Below are 25,856 nucleotides of genomic sequence, written 5' to 3' on the forward strand. Positions count from 1 at the left end.
AGAAGAGGATCTTCCCTCTTTATCCAATGACTGCTTACTTTGCTTAAGAGCCTTTGGTGAAGGACCTTGTCAAAGGCTTTCTGAAAATCTAAGTACACTATATCCACTGGATCATCCTTTGCCACATGCTTGTGGATCCCCTAAAAGAATTCTAGTATGTTGGTGAGGTATGATTTCCATTTACAAAAACTATGTTGACTCTTCCCCAACAAATCATGTTCATCTATGTGTCCGATAATTCTGTTCTTTACTATAGTTTCAACCAACTTGCCTGTACTGAAGTTAGGCTTACCGGCCTGTAATTGCCGGGATCACCTCAGGAGCCTTTTTTAAAAATTGGCATCACATTAGCTATCCTCCAGTCATCTGGTACAGAAACTGATTTAAATGATAGATTATATAATCACTGTTAGTAGTTCTGCAATTACACATTTGAGTTCCTTCAGAACTCTTGGGTGGATGCCATCTGATTCTGATGACTTATTACTGGTTAATTTATCAATTTGTTCCAAAACCCCCTCTAATGTCACCTCAATCTGCAACATTTCCTAAGATTTGTCACCTAAAAAGAATGGCTCAGGTTTGGGAACCTCTCTCACATCTTCAGCTATGAAGACTAATGCAAAGAATTCATTTAGTTTCTCTGCAATTTCTCCATCTTATCTTCCTGGAGTGCTCCTTTATCATCTTGATTGGCCAGTGGTTCCACTGGTTGTTTAGCAGGCTTCCTGCTTCTGATGTTCTTAAAAAAATGTTTGCTGTTACTTTTTGGCTAGCTGTTCTTCAAATTCTTTATTGGCCTTCCTAATTACATTTTTACACTTCACTTACCAGAGTTTATGCTCCTTTCTATTTTCCTCAATAGGACTTAACTTCCATTTTTAAAGGATGCCTTTTTGCCTCTAACTGCTTCTTTTATTGTGTTTTTTAGCCAGGCTGGCACTTTTTTGGTCCTCTTACTGTGTTTTTTAATTTGGGGTTTACATTTAAATTGAACCTCTATTATGGTGTCTTTAAAAAGTTTCCAGGCAGCTGCAGGGATTTCACTTTTGGCACTTTACCTTTCAATTTCTGTTTAACTAAGTTCCTCATTTTTGTGTAGTTCCCCTTTCTGAAATTAAATGCTACCATGGTGGTCTGCTTTGGTGTTTCCCAAACAGGAATGTTACATTTTATTATGTTATGGTCACTATTACCAAGCAGTTCAGCTATATTCACCTCTTGGACCAGATACTGTGCTCCACTTAGGACTAAATCAAGAATTACCTCACCTCTTGTGGGCTCCAGGACTAGATGCTCCAAGAAGCAGTCATCTAAGGTCATTTAAGAAACTTTATCTCTGCATCCTGTCCTGAGGTGACATATACCTAGTCAATATGGGGATAGTTGGAATCTCCCATTATTGTTGAGTTTCTTTATTTTTATAGCCTCTCTAATCTCTTTGAGCATTTCACAGTCACTATCACCATCCTGGTCAGGTGGTCGGTAGTATATCCATATGGCTTATTATGCTTATTATTCAAGCATGAAACTATCTATAGAGATTCTATGGCACAGTTTGGTTCATTTAAGATTTTTATTTCATTTGACTCTATGCTTTCTTTCACATATAGGGCCACTCCCCCACCAGTATGATCTATTCTGTCCTTCCGATATATTTTGTACCCTGGTATTATCCTGGTGTCCCCTTGATTATCCTCATTCCACCAAGTTTCTGTGATGTCTATTATATCAATATCCTCATTTAATGAGAGGCACTCAAGTTCACCCATCTTTGTATTTACACTTCTAGCATATATATGTAAGTACTTTAAAAAATTGTCACTTTTTTAGCTGTCTGCCATTATGTGATGTAATTGAATGGGACTGTTTCTCATCAGATCCTATCCATATTTTATCCTCTTCTATTGTCTCCTTCTTACTAAGATATAGAGAATCTCCATTAATAGATCCTCCCCATGGGACGTCTCTGTCTGAACCAAGTCTCTGCTCCTCTCCACCTGTCGGCTTTCCTCCAGCCCTTACTTTAAAAACTGCTCTACAACCTTTTTAATTTTACATGTGAGCCATCCAGTTCCATTTTGATTCAGGTGGAGCCCATCCAATCTGAGCACCCAGTTCAGTGCTATTGCAAAAAGGGTTAATGCAATCTTTGAGTAGAAGCAGAGAAGTAATTTTATAAGTCATTGGTGATTGTATACAGCATTGGTGAGACCATTACTGAAATACTTTGTCCATTTCCGGTGTCCACATTTTTAAAAGGATGATGAAAAATTGGAGAGGGTCCATCAAAGAGCCACAAAATTATTCAAAGCCTGGAATGCCTTACAATGAGGGACTTAAGGAGCTAAATCTGTTCAGTTTAAAAACACATGATTGACAGATGACTTGATTACAGTGTATATGTACCTTCATGAGGAGAAAATACCAGGTGCTAAAGGGCTCTTCCACCTAGCTAAGAAAAGAGCCAATGATGGGAAGTTAAAGCCAGACAAATTTAAATTAGAAATAAGGCACTTAAAAAAAAAAAGTGAGGGTGAGTAACCACTGGAACAAACTAGTAAGGGAATAGGTGGGTTCTCCATCTATTGATATATTAACATCAAGACCAAGTGCCTTTCTGGATAATGTGCTTTAGGCAAATGCAAGTTATTGATTCAGTATGGGGAAACTGGGTGAAATTCTATGGCCTAAATTATAAAAGAGGTCAGACTAGATGATCTATTGGTCCCTTCTGGCCTTAAAAAAATCTATGAATGTAGGAGCCATAAATATATGGACTGAGGGCAGCCACCACCATGCTCACGTTGAGAAAGAGGTGGGACAACGGAGCAAAATAAATAGTGTCTGGTTTTAGCCATGTGTGATGGGGTCCAAAACTCTACAACACAGATAATAAATTTCTATCTTCTGTCAAGTTTTCTCTTATGATCTTTAAAACCCGACTTTCAAAGAAAAATTAATTAAGGCTAAACCCTACAGGTCTTACCCACATAAATACTCATGATTCACACAAGTATCCCAAATGAAATCAATTAATTCATAATGACTACAAGGACCATTAACACTTATGACTGGACTTGTGGAAGGAGCATAAGGGAGCTAGGTGCCAATTCCTCCTGAAAGTCAAAGGGTGGTGGGCACCTAAGCCCATTTACTCTTTTGACAATCCAAGCCTACACATGTAAGGGTTGCAGGATTGAGTTGTTATTCCTTGAGAAGAGAAACTTGGAAAAGTAATGGCTTACTGGGCCAAATTTTGCTCACTACTAGACATGCAGCCCCATTATGCTGTATCACTTGGAATACCATTATCTGGGTTTCATACATATAAATGTGAGCAGAACTTCAGCGAGTACTTTTAACTCCATCCAGCCCAAGAAATATATGATCTCAGAAGTATCTGTGCCAACTATGGGATCCAAACAAAACCAGATACTGAATTCATGTTGGAGAAAACTTCAATGTGTGTCATATGTAATGATAAATCCATTTACCTTCCATTTCCTACTTTTCCCTGTCACATATCCTAATTATGAAAAAATGTTTGTGTCCGAACATGGGCTTTATGTTTCCCAGCCCATACACCTTTCCAACTTTAACTTGCAGAGAAAGTACACTCCTTTGTCACTCTGCCACCATGTCCATATTGGCCTCACGGGATTGTGACTTCGGTGGACACGGAAGCAGAGGAGCATGCTGTACTGTGAAGGAGAACACTGCTTGCAATGAGTTTCAATATTAGCAACGTGGATCAAGTTTAGGAAAGAAAAGGAAATTGCTTTTTTGGATAAATATTCTCTCTTTTACTAGTTTGCAATGTGAAAATCCCTCTACCTAAATATTGAGATTCAAGATAGTGTGTACCACTTCTAATTACAATTCTAAATCCAAACTGGAGAAAATGATGTTACAAAGATATCATTCATAAAGATTTTGACAAAAGCAGAACTGATCAAATCTCTTTTCCAATGTAAAAACTCTCACTGCAGTATTTCAGCTATTCACAGGAAAGAATGCAGAGGCTTTTCAGTACAAGAGGAGCTTGGGGACTACCAGAAAGCTTTGCCCACACGATAAGAGGAATTTAGGACTAAAGGAGGAAAAAAGGAAAAAAACATAGTAGCACTGTGCACCGTTTTAATTGCTAGAGCTCTGTTTACATGAAACAGAACCCTGTGAGCAATCACTGCTCAATCAATCTGATTCATAAGTAGTTCTCAAGCTATATTCTGAAGGTAATTAACAGAAAAAAAATGGGTTATAGATTAATTCTTTCCATGGATTCAAGATGTTAAAATATCAAGCCAAACACTGAACAGAATTAACAGATTTTATTGGGTCCATGACAATCTTTTTCTGAAAAAAAAAAAAAAAAATGTTTTGAGCAGCCAATTCTGGAAAACTGTTTATTTTACTATGGCTGTAATAATGGGTATAATAATATATTACAACCAACGATTGTATAATGCCTGGAATGGCTGTGATTCGCAGATACACACCTGTATACACCCTACAAATATCAGTATATACCCCTGCATTGATCAATTAGAGAGAGAGAGAGATTTTGTGGGGATGTGGGTGTATATAAATATATAAATTCAAATGTATCATTTGAGTCCTGTTTTCATGAAGTCATGGTCTGAACGCACAACAATCACAAAGAATGAATTAAAAATAATTCCAGAGCTGCTGCCTAATTATTATTAACTTTTGAAAGGGCAAAAGTCTGATCTCAGATATGCACGTAGAGCTCTTTCTGAAATCATTAGGCGTTAGTGAGGATAGAATTTGGCCCTAAATCATTATTAGTAGCTAAAATTCAGAGATGAAAAGATTGCAGAGAATAGACCACTCATATTTCTCTCCATATGTGTTTCATCAGGCTGGGAGAAATCTCTTTTTTATTTTCTCTAAAATAAAGATGCTGAATAGGTGACATCTTATTTATGAAAATTATTTGGGTAAACTGTAGCTGGCACAAAAATCCCTTCGAGTTATGGGACTGTTTGCAAACCTGTCTAGTGAAGGTGAAAAAAAATAATATGATTTTCATTACCTTTATGTATCAATAGTGAATCACAAACTTTGCATTTTATAATTTATTCAACTACCTTATTTCTGAAAATAAAAAATAGATAATATAGATGATAATAGTAGAAGCTTTGTATGAGAAGCTCAGCCTTTTACAAACATGAATGAAGTCACTCCACACTGCTATAAGAGAGGCACATTTCAGTAGACCCATGTAGTAATAAATAGATGGCAAACTGAGTCAAAGAAAGTTTATGTGATTTGCTCAACGTCACATAGCAAATCAGTAACAAATCTGGAAACACAGCCCAAGAGTCCTGGCTCCAAGTATCTTATTCTATAATCGCTACAGATAGGTACACAAAGAAAAAGACAGAAGATGGTCCTGTATATACCTAGGGATAGATTCTGATAACATTACTCAGGCAGAGAAGTATTTTACTTCGCAAGTAGTCCTATTCAGAATAAGGTACTAATCAACGTAAGTAAGGGCTTGATTCAGATACCCTAAGCTTGCAACTTTTATATAGCCTCTTGCATCCATTCCAGATATCTTATAAGCACTGTTGATTGTAATGGTTGGTTGCTACAGTAAGTTTTTCATCTTCCAGTAGGTCAGGCTGAATTGGAGTAATCTACAATGGTTTCTTCCCAGACTAGACAGGGAGCCACAAGCATTGCAGCTGCATCAGACCAACTGATCTTAACTTCATCTCACAATACAATGCCTCCATTTGAAAACTATCCAGAACCCCCTAGTCTCAGCAACAAACCTGGACTGGCACATAGGAAGAGTGCTCCAGGATTCCCAGTTTGCACTGGTACAGCAATGACTACCATGTGCCTTGCATGGATGTAACAAAATGATTCTGTCAGAAACAGTGTTGAGTTGTTGAGGCAACAAATGACAGATGCAATAAAACATTGCTGAAGCAAGTGACACAACAAACCATTTCATGCAATCAATGTTCATGGCACAGTTTCTTTGCTTAATGTCGCCATTGACAAATCATCCAGTGGATCACTCCTAGTGTGCTGGACCTAGAATTCATGATTTAGGCTATTTGAACCTATCTCCCTACAGATTCAGAGGGACAGCACTGTGTGTGGCCCCATTCAGAAGGTTTCTCTACATGACTCTATGGACTAGAAACTTTTTTATTTTTAAATTATTAAATTGAAGTTTAAATTCTATAGAAACTGAAGAGTAAGTCCCTCCACTTATCAGAGCAAGTTTTCTATTCACCATTTGCAAGTGTGTGGGTAAACGTAGACTAGGGCTAGTTGAAAATTTTCCATCAAAACTGTTTTTCAACAGAATCTTCATGTCATCATAGTATGGAGGTTTGTGCATATTCTAGTCAAACAGTGATCCTAATTCTAGTGATCCTAGTACTATATGCCCGGCATACTAATATGTTCGGTGCACTGTACTCAGCTCCACATTAAAGTTATTAAATTTTCTGTTAGATATAAGAAAGCACAGTCAAAGCATTAGTTCCTTAATGCCATATGTACTTGTAAACGAACTGTTTGCATATCAGTGTTTGAGTTGCAGTGAACAGAATGGAATTTAGATCCTGGCAAATCAGGAAGAATCCACCAAGTTACTGACAAGCTTAAAATCCACTTCAGAAGGCTTCAGAATGGTTGAGGCCACTAACAACTTTGTCACATGACGGCCAAACTATTACACAGTCTTACAGCTCATGTATTATTTTAAGAAATAAATTAATTTTGATTTGATGTTCGAAGGAGTCAGACTCTGAGAAATGGACTCTTCTGCTGGAACAACAGTAGTCTCACCTTTAGAAGATGGGCAGGGCCACCTAGACACAGAAGCCAACTAAATACAGGGGACAACCAAAAATAGGTAGAGAGGGGAATGTGTTTAGAGGAACAGTAACTGGGAACCAGAGAGGTATCCAGTGCGAAAAACCTTGGACAATGCCCATTGCTCTGAGAATGTGTCAAGTGAGTCAGTGGTTGCGGCCCAGAGGAAATTCTGTTCAAATGTGTGCATATATGAGCCCCCAGAAAACAGCCCTGCAGGCAGAAATTGTTCCTGGTTGTCATGTTTCATCCGGGACTGAAAGAAAGGCATCTTGACCAGTGCCAGAAAGAGGCAGACAAAGTTTCATAGAACAGGGAAAGTCCAAGGCAGGCACCAGAAATGCAAGCCACCCCCATATTACTTCACAAATCTGTTTCAACCCTGCCCCAGAGGTCAAGAGAATATTTCAGTGTCTTTACCCATTCCAGTCTTTGTCCTTCCTCCTGAGACTATCAGAAAGGTTACCAATGACTTACATGTATAGTGATGTTTTTATTATGTAAATACAGGTCCATTGGACCTAAACTATCAAACCAATTTCACACATGCTACTGAACAACAATCAGATGATAACTCTTGATCATCACCAACTTGACCTGGATTTGAACCAGTGATTTAGAGGTGAAAATTTGTACAGCCTATTATCTATCCTCTAAGCCATCTTTTTTCTCCCACTAATATCATTGTACATTACGTATTACATTAGTGGGAAAGGACATTTAAAAATATCTCATTGCTTAGTAGTAATAAATTACTAAATAAAGCTGGCAAACCCTAAACGCAGACTGTTTATATTTTACAGCAAGAGGGCAACTTCACACTGCCTACTACTGATAATGCAACATTTCTGTAAGCACCTTTTTTATTTACTGGGCTAGAATTTAGGTGGGAAAACTCATACAAATCTCATGTTGACTTTACTATATGAAATTTGAGCCAGTCCTTTCCCAATGTACTTTTTAATGTTAGCCTATTTACAGGGCCAGACCAGCTCTAAGGCTTCTTCTGCCCTAAGCAAACCGGCAAGTGTTTATCCTTTATTGGACGTCAGTTGCCCAAACAAAGCCACTTACAGACTATTTTGCTGCCTTAGATGACGCCTTGTTCTGCCTGGCTTGTAGAGCTGGCCCTACCTACTTGCCTAACGTTTTCAACAGAATTAATTTGACACAGAATTTCTTTGTCCATATAATTATCCAGTCTGCACATGTCTAGACACCTTTTGCAGTACACAGCAAATGAATAAACAAAAGGTAAGGCAGCAAGCAAAAAGTTAAAAGCATACAAGGAGATTTTTAGATGCTTACATTCAGCAGTCTTACAGCAGGTTGTAGCAGGCTTGTTGCAGCAATGTGTGGGTGGCTGGCTGGCTGCCTGCTTTTCTTCCTTCACATGCTGGCTGTACAATTCAAAGGTTCTAATGTCAGATACTCATGCTGAGTGACAGATTGTCACACTCTTCAGGAAACATGGACAGACCTGGTAGAGCTTGTGTCTGTGGTCATTTGGACTGCATGTTTATTTACTTCTATTTATGAGTCTTCTACCTTTTAATAAGAGCTGTGCTCAGGGAAAGAGAAGATTAGCTTTTCAGTTTTAGAAACATCATTACTTTGATGGATATTAAATTATAAATCCTGTTCACCATTAAGGGATGTTGAAGGGTGGAATTTATCTAGCTTGGACCCTATCAACACATATCAATTATGGATGAAATCCTGGTCCCACTGAAGTCAAAGGAAAAACTATCATTGACTTTGATGGAGCCACGATTTCACCCTCTATATGTATGATATTATATATATCAGAACTAGTTATTAACAGACATCCAGAGGCTACTATTAAGACTGCCAACAATATCTCAAAGCTTGGGGTAATATAGCAAATGTTTCCTCATCATTTGAATCTGGCTGTCTGGATGAAATCAGCTGTTCCTCAGCAGAGTATGTGTTTTGATTTAGACATATAGGCACGATTTAATTTTAAAATTACACATACTTGAGTACTTAAGTGCCTTTTTTTCAACTGTTCTGAGCCCTTTTAAGGATTAAAATACACTTGAAAAAGATGAAAGCGGGAGTGCATTTTTATCTGTTTTATTAAATCACATTAATTACTGAGCTCTAACTAGCCTTCACAGTAAAAATTAAAACCCACACCACTGATCAGTATGTTTCCATTGTAGATACTGTAGAAAAGCAAACTGAGTTTGAATGTGGGTTTTTTGTTTTCCCTTTGTTGGAGGTCTCTTTTTCTGGAGGGCAGGGTGGTTTGTGTCTTGAGATTCTGAGTTTCCTGTGGGTCTATTCCTATGGTGAAAGTTCCAGCATGCAAGTAGTTAGGATTTTTGGTTGTGTAGGATGTGATTTTCTGTTTTGGTTGGGTTTTCTTTTCCTTTCTATCTTCTTCTTTTTTTTTTTTTTTTTTTTTTTTTTGTAAAGCAAAAACACTGTTTAGTATGTACATTTTCTGATGTACACTTTCCTAACACATCCATTTTCTTCTCCTGATATCTATGGTACTATGCCTATGAATTCTATGAAAGTCAAGTGACTGTGCACAGGCAAAAAGTGATAATCTGGCAGGGGCAGGTTTCCAGAAGACATAAACCAGCACAACTCCATTGACATCCATGGAACTATGACAATTCATACCAGTTGAGATTCTGATCCTGGGTATATAATATTGTTATTTTTTACATTTGATGTATATTCCAGTGGGCAGTATAGCTTACATCTGAGCAGTATAGGCAGGATTAATTCAAGGATAACAATGTTATTTCTCAATTTTAGGCTTTGAACAATAGAAATTTTATCTCTCACTCATCTAGATTTGTATTTAGAACAAGAATTCTGAGATGCATTTTCATAAAAGCTCTTCCTTGACCCCACTTGCCTCTCCAGCTACAGCCCCATTTCCCACCCCCACTTTGCCTTCAAAATTCTTGTGTGTGCACTCTATTCCCACTGCCTTGAGTTTCCTCTGCTTTTCTCAGATAGCCTGCCCCTTCCACACCACTGAATAATTTTTGCCCCTTCCACACCACTGAAATTGCTCTTAACAAGTTTACAATTGACATCCTCCTGGCCTGGTCTAATAAGGACCTAATCTTGTTCTCCTAAATTCTTCTGCTGTTTAAACATGCATGATTACTCTGTCATCTTTTGGTTTTCTCAATCCAGTAGTCTCTTGATTTTCTTCCTACCTCCCCTGTTTCTTCCTCAGCCATGACTCCTGTCTGTGCACACTGTCAGTGGCCCTTTGATCAACCTTTTTTGCCCACTACACATCATCCTTGGGTGGCCTCATCCATTCACCTGACTTCAGTTAATATATCTATGCTGATGACTTTTTCCCCAAAAGATACTTCTCCACTCAACTCCTGACTTCTGCCCCTCCCTCTTTGGTCTATTTCCAAAAATCTTTCCATCTCGCATGCTGTGGTTGTCCTACTGTCAACTTAAACTTAATATGGGCAAAATTACACACCTTCCTCCCTTCTTTACTTTCCATTACTGTAGATTTCCGCCATGTTCTCCATCACCCTAGTTTGCAACTTTCATGTAATTCTGGACTCTTACCTCCTGAACCTTCCAAATTAAATCCAATACCAAATCCTATTAGTTCTTCCTCTATACCCTCTAGAAGTCAGTCCTTCTTTACCTGATAATTAAAGTTCTTGTTCCTGACTTGGTCATCTTTTGCCTCAACTACTGTAAGCATCTCCTCTCCTGTCTCCTGACAGCTCACCTCACAATTCTCCAGTCAAAAATTACACTGGGTCAACCAGCACTTCTTTGGTCGTCCTATTACTTAAGAATTTCAGCTTTAATTTTAAAAACATTTGAGTTTCTAATATTCTGTTTATGAAGAAAACGATCCATATATCAGCCAATATAGTGTTGTCCTCCTGAGTCTACAAATAGCCTCACAAATATTAGAGAGTTGTGAATTGTCTCCTGTTCAGATCAGTAGGATGCTAACTCTATAGCCTACATACTATAATTTACATGTTGATAGTATTCATATATGTTATACAAAAGCACCAAGGGGCCATAATCAAGGACGAACAACTCATTGTTCTAGGCACTGTTCAAACATGCAGTTAAGATGCAGTTCTTTCCCCAGGCTCCAGTCTTGGTCTATGATAAGACACAAATAGGTGGCTGAAACAAGCAAACCCAGTGATGGGAAGTGGACAAAACAACAGTAAAGCAAGCCTGGTTTTGCACAGTAAACAGTAGGATTAGCTCACCATCTGCCTAGCTATTAACTATTTGACTTCATGGAGTGGCTCAGCTGCTGCACTCTCAAATATCACTGTACTACTGGGAGAGATTCAAAGGGCCCTGATTCTTCATTGCCCTGCATAGTCATTGGCACTGTGGAAAGCAAGTGTAAAAACATTAGACTCATAGAGGATGGAGAATTCTGATTTAGAAGTACTCTATATCACTTTGCACAGGTCTAAATGACGTGGCAAAATCAGGGCCACAGATCTGAATGAGAGTTGAGGCCCTCAATATCTCACAGGATTAGGCCCTCAGAGTGGGAACCACACAGGGACTTAGGTTTTGTCATGCTGAGCATCAAAGTGCCTAACTTTTAAGTGCCAGGAAAACCACAGGGCCACATTGCGATCCACCAAGCCGACTGAGGCACCTAATGCCCCTCTGTAGAATGAATGGGGAGAGTTAGGCGCCTAAATTTACTATCTGTCAAAGTCAGCATGCTGGGCAGGGAGCTGCCTAAAGGAGCCAATAGGAGATGCCAACGACAGGGGAGGCTGCTAAACCCCGCCCCCTCACAGATATAGGCCCCTAAACCTGGGCTACAGGGAGATATCTAATTCTGCTCACAATCCACAAATGGGAACCTCTCCTGGCCGCCTGTGGCTTTGACGCCTCTGTCATTTCTTGTGAGAATGACGTAGGTGCCTGCCTCACTCCACACAAAAACAAGAGGGGGAGGGGAAGAGGAGGTGGTGGTAGGCCAGGGTTTAGAGCACTTACTGGAGATGGGACAGACCCCAGGTCCAATCCCCACTCTCTGCCAGAGCAGGAGGCAGGTTTAGATCAGGGGTCCGCAATACATCTCAGGAGAGTGCTCTAAGCACTGGGTGATGCGGCATTCTGATGTGGGGCTCTCTCAGTCTCTCCTGATGAAACTCTTCTACTGTGGTTTAAGAATGAGCGAGTCCCTGGAGTAGGTGGACTGGACTCCGAGTTTCCTCCCATGCTCCCCAGGTGAGTGCTCTAACCACTGGACGACAGAGTCATTCCCATTCTCTCTCTCACTCCCCCTCTCTCTCTGTAGCCCAATGACTCTTCCACTGTGGGGTAAATACTGAAATAGCCATCAGGCCAGAGACAGAAAGAGTGAGGATGACTTTGTAATACAGTTGTTAGGGAACTTACCCAGGTTGGAGGTGACCCCAGGTCACGTTTGCCTAGAAAAAAAGGGACAACATGCTCTCCATCAAGCCCAGCATACAAGGTGGGGACTCGCCTAGGCCCACGAGGGGAGTCGAAGACCTCCAGAGAGCAGCCATGGTTCAGACAGGCAGAAGTCTGACCTCCACACTCAGGTGCTCAGTCAGAACAATAGCTCCATTGACACCCTGCACTGACAAGCTCCCCATGTTGGCCGAACAGCTATCTTAAGAAATGTTATACATGGATGCAGTCAAGAAATAGCTCACACACTTCTCCAAAGCAAGCACCTCACTAGCCCTTCATACAGCAAGCAACTACCTCAGCTGCTTCCAGGCTTTGGCATACACTGAACATAGACACCATGCCTGCTGAGTTTAAAATATCCCTCTTACAATCAGCAGAGAACACACAGGGAGATGAATGGATCCACCACGGGGAAGGGGAAAATGGGGAGGAGAGGGGAGAAAGCCAAGCTTTCCCGTCACAGACCAATTCCATATCCCTCTACCATTGGCTCAGCAACCTGCCATCCAACTCAAGGGACATCCTCCAAGAAGCATACCTCAACCACATCCCAGGATGTATCAGAAATGCCCTGCATTTAATGGCAGCAGAAACCCCCTGGCTCTATGCCCTGGAGGTATAAAAAAGGCTGGTATCGCTTAATCTGATATACACATTGGTAGGCGCAGTTTCCTGCCATGGGAGCCGAAACAGGGTTGCCCTCCCCTGAGGCTGGTATTACGTAGAAGATCTCATGCTCCAGAAGTATACAAGGTTCCAGAAGCCCACTGGGAAAAAACAAATCCACCATAAACAGCTTTCTGCACTGACACTCACACAGCTCCAAGAACCAATCCAACAGGAAAGAAATCATTTCCACCCCCACCCATTCCCTCACGTAGCACCACATCCGGCACCCCCTCCATCCTGCCCTGTGCCTCCACACCACCACACGCTACAAGACCGAGGTCCCTGAGACGAAGGAGCCCACTCACCGCACACATCACTCACCAGTAAAACAGACACACAGGAAGAGAATCACAGGAGCCATTCAGATGACAGCAGCAGCAGTGGCAACCTGTGGACCCATCCTATCTCACCAAACAGGCTGAGGATTCCCCCAGGACCTGACCAGTCCACACACAGGAGGGGGAAAATAGAAGCGGGGTGACATGGATCCGTGCCAGGTGCTCACTTCCCACCATTGCAGGAATTCACAACAGCCATTTCTTAGTTTAGAAACTCCTGGCCTTCCATCCCTCCCTCTCCCCACTTCCTCAGCATTGGCATAGGTGACATCAACAGCTGGTCACCAAGCAACCATGCACTTGACCCAAGCTCAGCTGGACTTGCAGCCAACCCCTGGCATGAGAGAGGTGGCAAATTTCAGGGTGCGCTGGAATAATGTAGCCAAACACGTCACAATCAGATCCAGGAAAATGAAGAGGGGGCTGGATGTAGATGGCTATCTGGTAGCCAGGCTATGAGCTAAGATTGGGTCAGGAGCTGCAGATGGGCACACGTGTGACCATGAAATCACATAGAACCGCTTGCTTTGTTCAGCCAGCACCCCAGCACCAAGGCAAGTACCAGCTCAGGGAGCAAGGGAGCATCCGGAGGGCACCAGAGGGAAAAAGGCATGTACAACATGGGCAAAGAAGGACCAATTTTACACCTGCCAAAACGGAGGCCATTAACCAGTTCACAATCGCCCATGCTAATGTATTAATGGGTGCTAGAGCGAGCACTTCTCCTATGGACAGGCTGTGGGAAGAGCTTAGGGACTGGGTCAACACCCTGGGAGGCACAGGAGGAGAACCAGGGACACTAAGAAGAAGTGGAGACTCCATCAGGAGCAGGATAAGGCGAGATTCCAAGGAGAGAAGACAAAGAAGCATGGGTGGCCCAGCTGCCAGAACCACTCTCACAACCCTGGACATACGAAAGCTGGGACCCACGCAGATACATCACCAGCAATACTGTAAGTAGCACTAGGACAGATGTAAGAGGACAACGCAATGCATGGACTGAACACGTGCACTTGATAGGTTATGAATCCCCAGTAGCCACATTTCCTGGTCACTGACTCCACAGTCACTGGTTCCCCTGTCCAGACAGGGACCACAGCCACAAGGCACCTTGATCCACTCCCAGCATTTGCATTGCACATATAAAATATCACGTTTTGGCATCCGTTATAGAGCCTGTCTTCCTTTTTTTGCTATCAGTTTAAAGTCTGTAGGTACCTGCTGCTGATCTATAACACTTCTTGTAGGAATTGCTCCCGGATCCTGGTTCATCCAAGGACTCTCTCCTCTGGTCTCATGCCCATCTTGGATGCCAGTGGTGCATTTCCTTGGCAACCACAGCCTGGCTCTTCCTCCGTCTCCTCCTCTGCTTCTTCTTTCACCACTTCCCCTCCTCTGCATGTGGCCCCCTCAGGAACAGGAATCCCCCACTCCATAGCAATATATCCTGTAGCACATCACTGGAGGCATGGAGACACATCCACTACATCTTTAAGATACCAAAAGATGCTCTCTATCACTGTCCAGCTGGTGGCATGAGTGTGATTATATCACTCCTCGGCCTGGGTTGTGGGGTCCACAACGGGGGTGAGGTGCCATAGCTAGAAGGACTATCCTTTGTCACCTGTGAAGACATGTGCAACAGGGGTTAGGCACTGGCCCCATATAGTAGAATGGCTATCCCGGGTTCTGAATGGGGAGTGGTGGCTTGGCATGCCATTAACAGTGGTTATGGGGGAACATGGGGAGTGTGGTGATAGGTGGGAGTGAGGAAGGGCAACTGGAGCCAGATCCTCCAAGGTCTGTAGAATTCTCACATGCTCCGGGACTCAAAGGAAGTTAGCAGCCTCCAACCCAGAAAGATCACAGCCCTACCCCTGTCTCACCTAACAGCCACCCATGAGGAAACTTTCCTTTGAGGAGCAGGTCTCGGAGTCTGGATTGCAACCATATGTAGGCACAACCCCAGGTATTTCACCACAATGTCCATGAACAATAATTGGTGCTGCACACAGATGTTGTGTTCATCATGTACATTAAATGTCAGCTTCTATAGGCCTGGGAGTCCTGCTGGGGTCTCCGGGCGGTGATGCAAGTAACACCAACTACTCCGAGGACACATGGAAAGGCAGCAGTCTGGTGGAAATCAACCATGTTTTCTGGCTGGATTGGTGGGGAAGTCAATGTACTCACGTACATGTCTGATTATGGCCTCCAGATTTCTGTCCAAGACCGTAGAGGACATAGACCAGCTGGTGCCAATTGTCTGTGTGGTGACCACTGCAAAGATCCTGTGCCATCATGCTGACCTGTGAAGGGACGGATTGTGCTTGGCTCCTGCACGTGGAGGTGGACTGGGCATCCTGCAGCATACCACAAAGATGGTGGCGTGTGTCCAGGTCCAACCTGTAGCCCTGGACACAGCATGCTGAGAGGTGCCCATGAAACTGTAAACTGCAACAGGAGCAACATGTTCTCAGGATTGGCCATGGATGGCAGTTGGCTTCTGGTTCTGCCTTGGGTGTCTCTGTCCTCTGCTCTCCTTCCACCTTCTCCTGCTCAGATGGCCATAGCAGGTGTTGCAGCACAAATATGCTACTTGTTATCAGGTTTGACCATGCTATCTGGCCTCTCTCTTCCCTTCCCAATAGTTGCTCCCTAGCCTTTTCCCAGCCCTCCCTCTCCCTCACCAGAATGCCTCCCCCACCCTATCTAGCTACCCCAAACTGTTCCTGACCTCTAATATGGCCCCTTCTAGATGCACCACTAGCTACCCCTCTACTGCGCTAACCTGCTCCCCATTCCTGTCCAGCTACCCTATCACCTAGACCTAGCTCTACCTAACTGGTGTGTCCCTGAACAGACCTCTTTGCTTCTCTCTGGCTTATGCTTGAAATCTTGTACACCCTCATCCTACAGTCCCCCATAGCTCACATGAGTGGAGCCCAGCACCTGTCAGTGTCCTCCACACACCACACCCCCCCGGGCTGTGTGGGCTGGGGTTCCACAGGTGGAAGGCAGCCTCTGAGCACATCTACCAGATCAGATCCAAAATGCAGGAAGGGTGTTCCTCCACCTCTCTCTCCCTGGTCCCTGGATCGCTCTGGGATTTAGGCAGGAGATAGGCATTCGAACACCTATAGCGGGACAGTGGTGCACATGCCCCAAGATCTGTGAATAAGGAGCCTAGGGAATTTCTCAGCAATATGTTTGGTGTTTAGAGAACTGATGGGACTAGACAACAGCCAAGTAGGAGCGTAGTGGATCACATTGATGCCACAGATGGGACTCAGGCACCTAAAAGTGGCCTGAGTTATTGTATTATTGGCTTATTCTTCTCATTTAGCGTGGTGACAAACAGAATAAATCCTAGAAAGTCTCAGTCCTTGCTCTACTTATAATAGACCCTGCTGACATAATTTCATTTAAAGCCCCCCCATTCCATGACACTCCCTGGGTGAGATTAGAATCTTGGCACAGAATTCACAGCCTAATGCAAGTGCAGAGCTATGGTGGCTTTAAGCTACCCAATCCTGAGCTGTTCCAGAAGTTGTGGAGGCCCCGGCCTAATTTAGACAGCCCTTGAGTCCTCTCCAAGATGCATAAGCTTCCCCCCATACCCTCTTGGCTGCAATGCTAACCAGAAGCCCTTCCTGACATGCCTTCCCACCTCCAGTGGACTTGAGAGGGTCATCAGAGTCAACTCAGTAAGTGTGTCAGGGGAATCCTGCTCCAGACAGAACCAGTTCTTTCAGGTCCTCTTTACATTCACATAAGAGGGCCAGAATGGGGGCGAGAATCTCACTCAGCCTTTTCCAACTAGAAATTCTACTTCACTAATTATGTGCAGAAGCAGATTCTTGGATTCCATCTTTTCTCCTTGGATTTGGAATGGGAGTTTGTTCAGTCTTCTGTTTCTGTTATTTTTGGTGTATTATATTGCCCCATGTATCGCACAGCACGATGTGATAGCTAGTAGCAATAAGGTTATATGCATTTTTATTGCATTAGATTTCTTGTTAGGCAGAAGAGGGAAAAACAGCACAGCTAGCACATCTCTGGTCTTGTATGCTGGGTCCAAGAAACTCAGAGGCTAATTTAATTCTTGTGTGTGTCTGTGCTAAGTTCATTTTACTTTATTCAGAATTTACAAGTGAAAAAAATAGGAAGAATGCTATCAATACGTTAAGTATCAGAATTTAGAATTACTAGCACAAAACTATGCACCACTGCTTTATGATTGACATGAAACAATATGTTTCTCCTGCATTAGTACAATTTGCCCATTTTAAATGAAACAGAAATGTATTCATGTTTGTATTCATGTCTTATTGGAACTATCAGCTTTAATTAAAACTCCTTTTGGAGCTTTGTGTTAGATTCTTTACATCACACGTAGTACTTCTGTTGATTTCAGCAGACTTACATATGTATGTTTACACAGAGAGGAGTAAGACACTTTGCACACATGTGCTTTTTTAATACATTCATCATTCCTTTTAAAAATTGTCTGTGAACCTGAGTTGCTATTAACAATGGCCTGCTGACATTTTTCTCCGCTTTTGCCCCTTGGCCAAACCATCACCTATCCACCTTATGTATGGGAATGGAAAGTGTGTTTTTGTGCTCAGAGGATTTATCTGATCATTCTTCTGGGACAGGGTTTGCTCACTTGAGAAATAGCAGTGTGGCCAGCCTCCCAAAACCCGTAGATCTCAGAAGATCAGCCTAAGGTCTACAACTGTACACTACCTCCTGGACCCCTTGGGTACACATGGCAGCAAGTCTCCTGCTCACATAGAGCTGATCCAAAGCCTAGTGATGTGACTGAAGAGACTCCCATTGACTTCAAGGGGAGCTGTTGTTCTTCACTTTTTAAAATCAGGCCACTTATTTAATTGGCTAAATATGGATTTAGATATCTAGTTTAGGCTCCCATTCTTGAAAATCTTGGCCTGTGTTTTTAATGGTTTGTCAGGATGCACAAAGCCTAGGATAACTGCTTTTTGTATGCCTAGGTGAAAATTAAAAGAATCTTTTTTTCATTAGCTCCATTGTTGTAGCCATGTTAGGCTCAGGATGAGAGATAGTGAGGTCATTTCTTTTATTCAACCAACTTCTGTTGCCGGAAGGGACAAGCTTTTGAGCTTCACAGAACTCTTCAAGTCTGGAGAAGGTACCAGAGTGTCACAGCTAAACAGAAGCTGAGACAGATTGTTAAGCATAAAGGGTTAACACATATTATAGAAAACTAGTTAGAATGAAGTGGTCATATGGTTCTATGGCCCATTACAACAACTTGTAACACACACTACCTACTAACCCTCCATTGTCCAACAACTGCAGAGGTGTTACTTGCCCACTTCATTTTAAGGAGTCTCCTACAATGTGTGAACCCCTTATGTTTAACAAAACTGTCCCACCTTCCATTTAGCTGGTTTCCTTCTCCAGACCTGAAGAAAACCTCTGTGAAGCTCAAAACTTGTCCCTCCCCGCAACACAAGTAAAAGATATTACCTCACCTACTCAATCTTTTCTCATGTCAAATACCAAAAATATATTCATAGTGATTTACAGGCAATTTTCTTTTATCTGATAATATAACACTAACTTTAAAACTGTTGCCCTGGCTTCCTTATTTCTTTCCCTATTCATAGATTTCCTTTTATAGGATCACATTTTGATACCCTTACATTCAGTAGCACCTTACATGAGTTCATCGGAGCCACTTGTGGAGTAAGTTAACTATTCAACACAGTTAAGGGTGTCAGAATCTGGCCCAGACTGAACGTTGAGCCTGTGAGAGGAGCCAGACTCACCTCACTGGACACCAAATCCCCCTCTCCCTAGAACAGGTGCAGCACTTGTAGTGGAAATATAAGCTTCCAAATCCAAACCAACCCACCAACGTTCCTCTTAGGGTGAGAGGGTAGTTCACTCCACATGCTGATTCAGCTCAATATGCATTGTGTTTCAGAACCTTATTATTTTATAAAAACATATGGCTCAAGGTACTCGTTACAGATTTGGAACCTTTCCAATAAATAAATAAAAATCCAACACTCAAAATTGTATGTTTTAAGAAACAGGTAGGGCAAAAGGTAGCTTCTTCAAAGCTTATTTATGTATTTTGATTAGTATATAATTGCTGCATTTCAGCTGCTGTTCATAATTAATTTCATTACCTAATGCCTCCTAGCAGTGTTTTACAACCATCTCTTTGTGAACTAAATTGGCCATTTTATTCTTATCACTTTGCAAAAGCAAGTTTTGCTCTCTCCTAATTAATCATGTTTGCTAGGACTTTTTCCGCTCTCAATTTCAACACCCTGCATAAGTACATCTGAGGAGGAGCATAAAAAACAGCCTTACCATCGCAATGACAATGTTCTAACAGTGATTTCCTACCCTACATCTATACATAGAACTTCCACTAATGTCAATAGGAGTAGCATGCACACTGATTGACTGGTCTGCACAATTAAGTGCTCATTACAAATACTGGCCCCAAGCCTGTTGTATGATCTATACAGGAGAATCCTCGCATCTATGTGGAGGTCCACTGATTTCAAAGGAGCTTCAGATGGACACAGGAGTCCACTCACTGGATCTGATGGCAGAATGGGGACTAATGATACAAAAATCAATTATTTTGATACAGCTTTTATCACCAAAGTGAAATACAATCGCTTTAATACCTTACATTCTTCTCTGAAATATAACAATAGGACATGCATCCAGTGTTTTTACCTTTTCACTGATTGGAATTCTGATAGGCAATAGCTAGCCCTTCTCCCTTATAGGTTAATGAGGTTGTAAATTAGGGAGAACAGGATGAGTCACAATCAGATTATCATACATTGTAAAATAGCATAGTATAATGAAGCAGCAGAGTTTACTGCTGCCTTTTACAGAATAACAGCCAGATACCAGGAAAACTGGGAGTGGGGTGGGGGAAGGAGAACCGATTCTATGCAATAAAAGAGAATCAGTGTTGGATTTGTCTCTGATATAAATAAGACCACAAATCAACCATGAACCCCATCTTCCAGAACAATAACTTACAAGTTGCTAATTAAAACTCATTACTGATTAAGAAATCCAAGAAAACAGCTGAAAGAAGTCACTTGTGATGTAAAAAGAGCCATCATAATTACACAGAAAAGAAATAGAAGGGGATTCAAATAAAACAAGTCTGGACTAATTAAAGTGGTATGTGGAAATATTTTTGCATATGATTAGTGCACGTGCTGGAGTTTAGAAAAAAAGAAAAGTGAAATCCAGCAAAGATCTGCTGTCCAGATAACTACAGGAGCAGGTGAGGTTATTAGCAGATCTATTGGGGAAATGTGGAAAAACATGTTGGAATTTTGCCTCGCTTTTTGTACAAAAATTGCAAGTATGAGGCCACATCTTTGCTAAGGATGCTGAACAGCTTTACATAAGTAGTTTGCATGATATTCTTATACAGATCAATAGTTTTTCTAACTGTTCCCCATTATTAATCTAGACAAGGCAGGCAAAAGGTGGGGACAGGGATATAACACAAATATTCATAAAGAAATCCTTGCAATTGTGAAACATAATTCCAGATCTGTGTTCATCCATCTCTTTTTGATCTCCAGAAGACAAAGAATAATGAACAGAATGGAAACTAATTCAGACAGCTTCCATTCATTGCTCTCTCTCTCTCTCTCTTTTCTTTCCTCCCCTTTAGCTTCCAGTGGCTTGCACGGCAAAATCTCTCAATTCAGTCATACTAAATAACCAACAGGAAACATTAAGCTTCTATTATTGGGCCCGTTTTGAAATTTAAAAACCTCCTAAATTAAAATTAAATTGAACAAAACTTAAAAGACTTCTTTGATTCAGCTTCAAACAGAGATTTGACCACAACACCCCAGTACCACAGACCAGTCCAATGGTGTGCTAAGGAGCTCTTATTGTAGCCTTATGATCTAGGACCAGTGTCAGGATTCACACTTCCTGGGACCAGTGGAGATAAAAGCCCTGAGTGCAGTTGAGGAGAGTGGGGGAAAGGTAATTTTAAACTCCACTAATCCCCAGGGCAGCTGGAACATGATTTATCCCCAGTACAATTCAGAGCAACCTCAGGGATGACCTAAATTATTTTGACTTGCAATGGCACTTAGGGGCTATTACAAAGGTCAGGGACCATCAGAGCACAGGACTTTGATTGCACACCCCCTACAGTGGGGAAATCAAGGATGGATAACGGAGAAGGTTATTGTCAGCTTTCCACAAACTAAGAATTCCTCCTGTGACTTAGGGCTGGTCTACACTACAAGATTAGGTTCACTTAACTACGTCGCTCAGGGCTGTGAAAATGACATTGGACAAAGCATTAAAAAATGAATACGGCCCACACCCCAATGTAGACAGCACCAGGATAGTGGAAGAATTCTTCTGTTGACCTACCTACCACCTCTCAGAGAGGTGGATTTACTATAGCAACAGAAGCACCCCTCCCAACACTATAGTAAGTGTCTACTGTGTCAGCCCTACTGCAGCTATGCTGCTGTAGCATTTCTACTGTAAACATACCTTGAGGCTCACCACAAGAAATATGATGTGTCATACCTCTTACAACATAGTTTTCTCAAGACCTGGATGATTTCCTTCTCAAAATCCAAAAAACTTTCCACAAAACAAGGTACATAATGAGGAAGACAATCATCCTGAGATTATCCACCCAAGAAATATTGGACTTCCTACATGGTGATATTTATATGAGCCCAAACTCTTAATAAGTGTGTAAATCCTAGTGTCATGCATCACGTCCTTTACAGTTTTTGCATGCTCCTTTATCTGCACAGTCCAGTTTTCTGAAAGCGGAATAACTTCAGAAATTTGAGATCTGATGACTGGTGGAGCAATGGAGCCTCAGACTAGCATTATAAATAGATCTAGGTGATTTTTTTTTCCACTGAATAATAAATTCACTCAAAAAATGCATTTTTCGGGACATGGAAACCATTTTAAAAAATTGGGTCAAATTCAGCAAATCATTGCAGCTGAAAAAAATTAAACACAAATTTTTTAAATGTCAAAATGGTTCATTTAAAAAGGTCAAAATGAACTGATTTAAAATCAAATGCCAGTTCGATTTCACATTTTGTAAATGAAATAACACTCAAAAAGTTTCATTCAACCCAAAATGATTGTTTGTTTTTAATTCCCTGAGAAAAAAAACAAAACACAGTTTCAGTTCAAAAACTGATTTTTTGCCCCAGATGTTTTGGATCAGCCACCAAATCAAGAAAAAAATCAATTATTCACTCAGCTCTAATTATAAACTCTTACTAAATCAGCTTTTGAGCTACTGAGGTAATTGTAATAATTGTATTTTCTGGCTGTAAAGTTTGACTTCCTTTTGGCCATCATGTTAACTCAGAGTCATTAGCAAACTTTGGGCTGTCTATATCAAGCAGCCTCTCCTCCTTTTTCCTTTAAACAAGGTGGTTCTAAGGCCAGGTCAGACTTCAATCTGGAGAAAAATTTATCCTTCTACTTAAATCACTGAATTTCCTTCCCCTCATTTTTCTAAATCCTCTCATGTCCTAGAAAAACTATTAGACTCTTTAGATATGGTCAAGGCAATGAACTTTTTCTTGTATAGAACTGAATGGTGGAAGATGTCCAATGTTCTGCTTATGGGGTACCTAAACAGAGGTGCAAAGCACTGAAGTTCTTTATCTCTTAATGGATTAATTCAACTATCATCCAAGTTTCCAAGGCACCTATTCAAAATACTCCTGAATGTCAATCCACCAATTACTTTGCAGGTGGAAAGATACTGAGTCTCTTATATGATTGTTAGTCAATTACTTGGTCATCTATACATTTATTCACAGACCACTCCAAAATGGATGTGCTTTCTTCACCTAGTATTGCCTTTGGATATAGAGTCCTTCAATCTTCCCCTGAGGTTTTCCTGTGAAGATCCAATCTTTAAAAAAATTAAACTCTTTTCCAGGTTATTAGGTACTATATGATTTACTCAGTCTATGTGAGAAGTTAAGACAATCCTACAGGATAACCCCTATGGTGAAGTAATTCTGTAAAAGCAGTAAATTAAATCAATGGAGCTGCACTCACAAATAACCAGGAGCAATATCCTGGTCATATTAAAGTCATTGGGAGTTTTGTCATCAGCTTCAACAGAGCCAAGATTAAATCCTAGGTCTCATCTTGGCTCTTGATGCCCATAAGATTCTCAGCCTCTCTACTGAGAATAAATGTTCCCGTTAGCACCATTTAATTTAACATTAGTTTTGATAAATAGGGCAATTAAAAATTAAAGATATACATTTATTGATTGGAATATTTCTCTTACATAGACATGTTCAACAACAACTTTCAAGAATAAATTAAAGAGATGTTAGCTAAGCTTCAGTCATACAATATTATTTCTTATGACCTTTTGCTTGATTACAGCTAATTGTGCTTCCTAACAAATATTGCTAAGACCATGTTGGGATTTAAAACTGTTTTTTGTCCACACAGTAATAAAAAAAATAAACAAACAGTCTACCAAACCATGAAACAAGGAAGCATGATACACGCAAAAACTTAGAAAATAAGATTTTGTATTGTACTAATTAAATAATAAAATGGTACTATCAATATCCACAATATTTATTTAGACAATAATGTTAAAATCTCTTATTTATTGTTAGTGTAGGCACAGTACAATTATCAGTCCATTAATTAATGTTTGTGAAATGCTTAAAGATGCTTAGATGAGGAGAGCTAGGTATGTGTAATTTGTTATTATGAATAACATCAAATATACAATAGGATAATGTCTTTATTTAAAAGCATCTCAAGGTTAAAATAGCTTCTCTGCATTCTTTTTTACAAAAAATGCAATTTGACAGCTTTAGATTATAAAGACTAGACAGGACAAACTTTGTTCACTTGTCATGCACCTATAAACTAAAATTGTATTTAGATTTATGAAAGGAACCTTTCTGACAATTGAGATGCACGTACAACACAGATTTAAAATGACGAAGTGCGGATTCATTTAATGTCTACATAATAGACCTCTATCAGCCCACCAAAATTCCCCCTCTCACACATCTTAGCCTCATCCACTCAACTCAGGAAAAAAAACTAGGAAAATAGGCACCCCTTGTGCGATGCTTTCAGGTTCACCCAGGCCAGTAACAGGTTCAGTCAACACCAACCTTGCAATTCTGGGTGCCTTAAATGCTATACTGTTGAGACTCACAGCTTTGACTCCAACAGCCAGCATGCAAGCAAAAAGGTCTCAGCCTGGCTTCTCAGCCTGCCCAGTTACTCTTTGTAGAGGGACCTCAACAATTCTTCCAGACCCAAGTTCTCCACAAGAGCATTTCTCTTCAGTGCTCAGCCCTTCTCACTGAAACACTCACAAAACCATATCAAGTTCACTGCTCTTTTAAAAAGACAATAAACAGCAGTCTGATAGTTTAACTAGGGTTAACACACCCTGCACTTCAATACACAGCACTGTGTTGGTTTATAGTAAAAGTAAAAGTAAAACAAGTTTATTAACAAAATAACATAGATTTAAGTGATATCAGGTGGAAGGGATAGAGATAAAAATGGTTACAAACAACAATAAAAATACGCTTCTTAGATTCAAACCTAACTTAACGAACCAGAGGCTTTTAGTCAAAGTAGTATTCTCAACACAGTCATTCTTCCACACAGCTGGCCATCCTTTAGCTAGGATCCAACATGTAACCCAAAGCACCTGGTGCCTTTGTCTCCTCAGGGGAAGAATACAAAAATGGCTCTCTATTTCTGTTTCTAACTCCATTGACCCTGTGTAACAGGGTCGCATCCACCTCTTGCAAGTGCCCTCTTTTGGTTAGATGTGAGCCTGCTATTTTTCAGTTCTTGGAATGGGGTGGAACCCACCTGTCACGAGCACCTCCCCAGCCAATGGTATCTTCAGTGGGTCTTCACTGACTCAGCCCTCTGGCCAAGTCATACACTGTCTGTAGGTGGAACAAAATAAATCTCCTTCTGGGGAATACAGTCTGTACTGCCCACCAAGGCTTCCTCACACTTCCCTCTATAACAACCCAACAGGACCCACCCCAGTACACTTTGTTGGTGTGGCCTTTCGGCAGCCCTCCCTGGATTCAGTATCTAACCGGACCAGCAGAGTCCATCACAGTACCCTCACTTGGTCTGTTTAGGCTTTGGGCTCAGTCTATGTTCAGCACCTCAGCCAGCCAGGAGCTCCTTCTTACCTCCACCCAGTCTTTGGCAGCTTTCTCTAGGCTCAGTGCTGCCTGCACTGAGCTGTCCCTGGTCCTGCTGCTTTTCCCACATCCCAGTCCTCTTCCAGCTCCAGGCAGCAACTGACTGCTCTCCCTCCACTGTTTCTTTTAATAGGGCCTTTCTGACCCCTGATTGGCCACTCCAGCAGCCCCTCTGATTGGCTGCTTCCCTTGCAGCCACTCTAGGCCTCCTGCAGAACTTCTCCTCTGCTCTTTTCTGGGG

Source organism: Emydura macquarii, unplaced genomic scaffold (assembly GCF_026122565.2).
Source record: "Emydura macquarii macquarii isolate MOO-44397 ecotype Brisbane River unplaced genomic scaffold, CSIRO-AGI_Emac_v2 contig_1043, whole genome shotgun sequence".
Lineage (NCBI taxonomy): Eukaryota > Metazoa > Chordata > Testudines > Chelidae > Emydura > Emydura macquarii.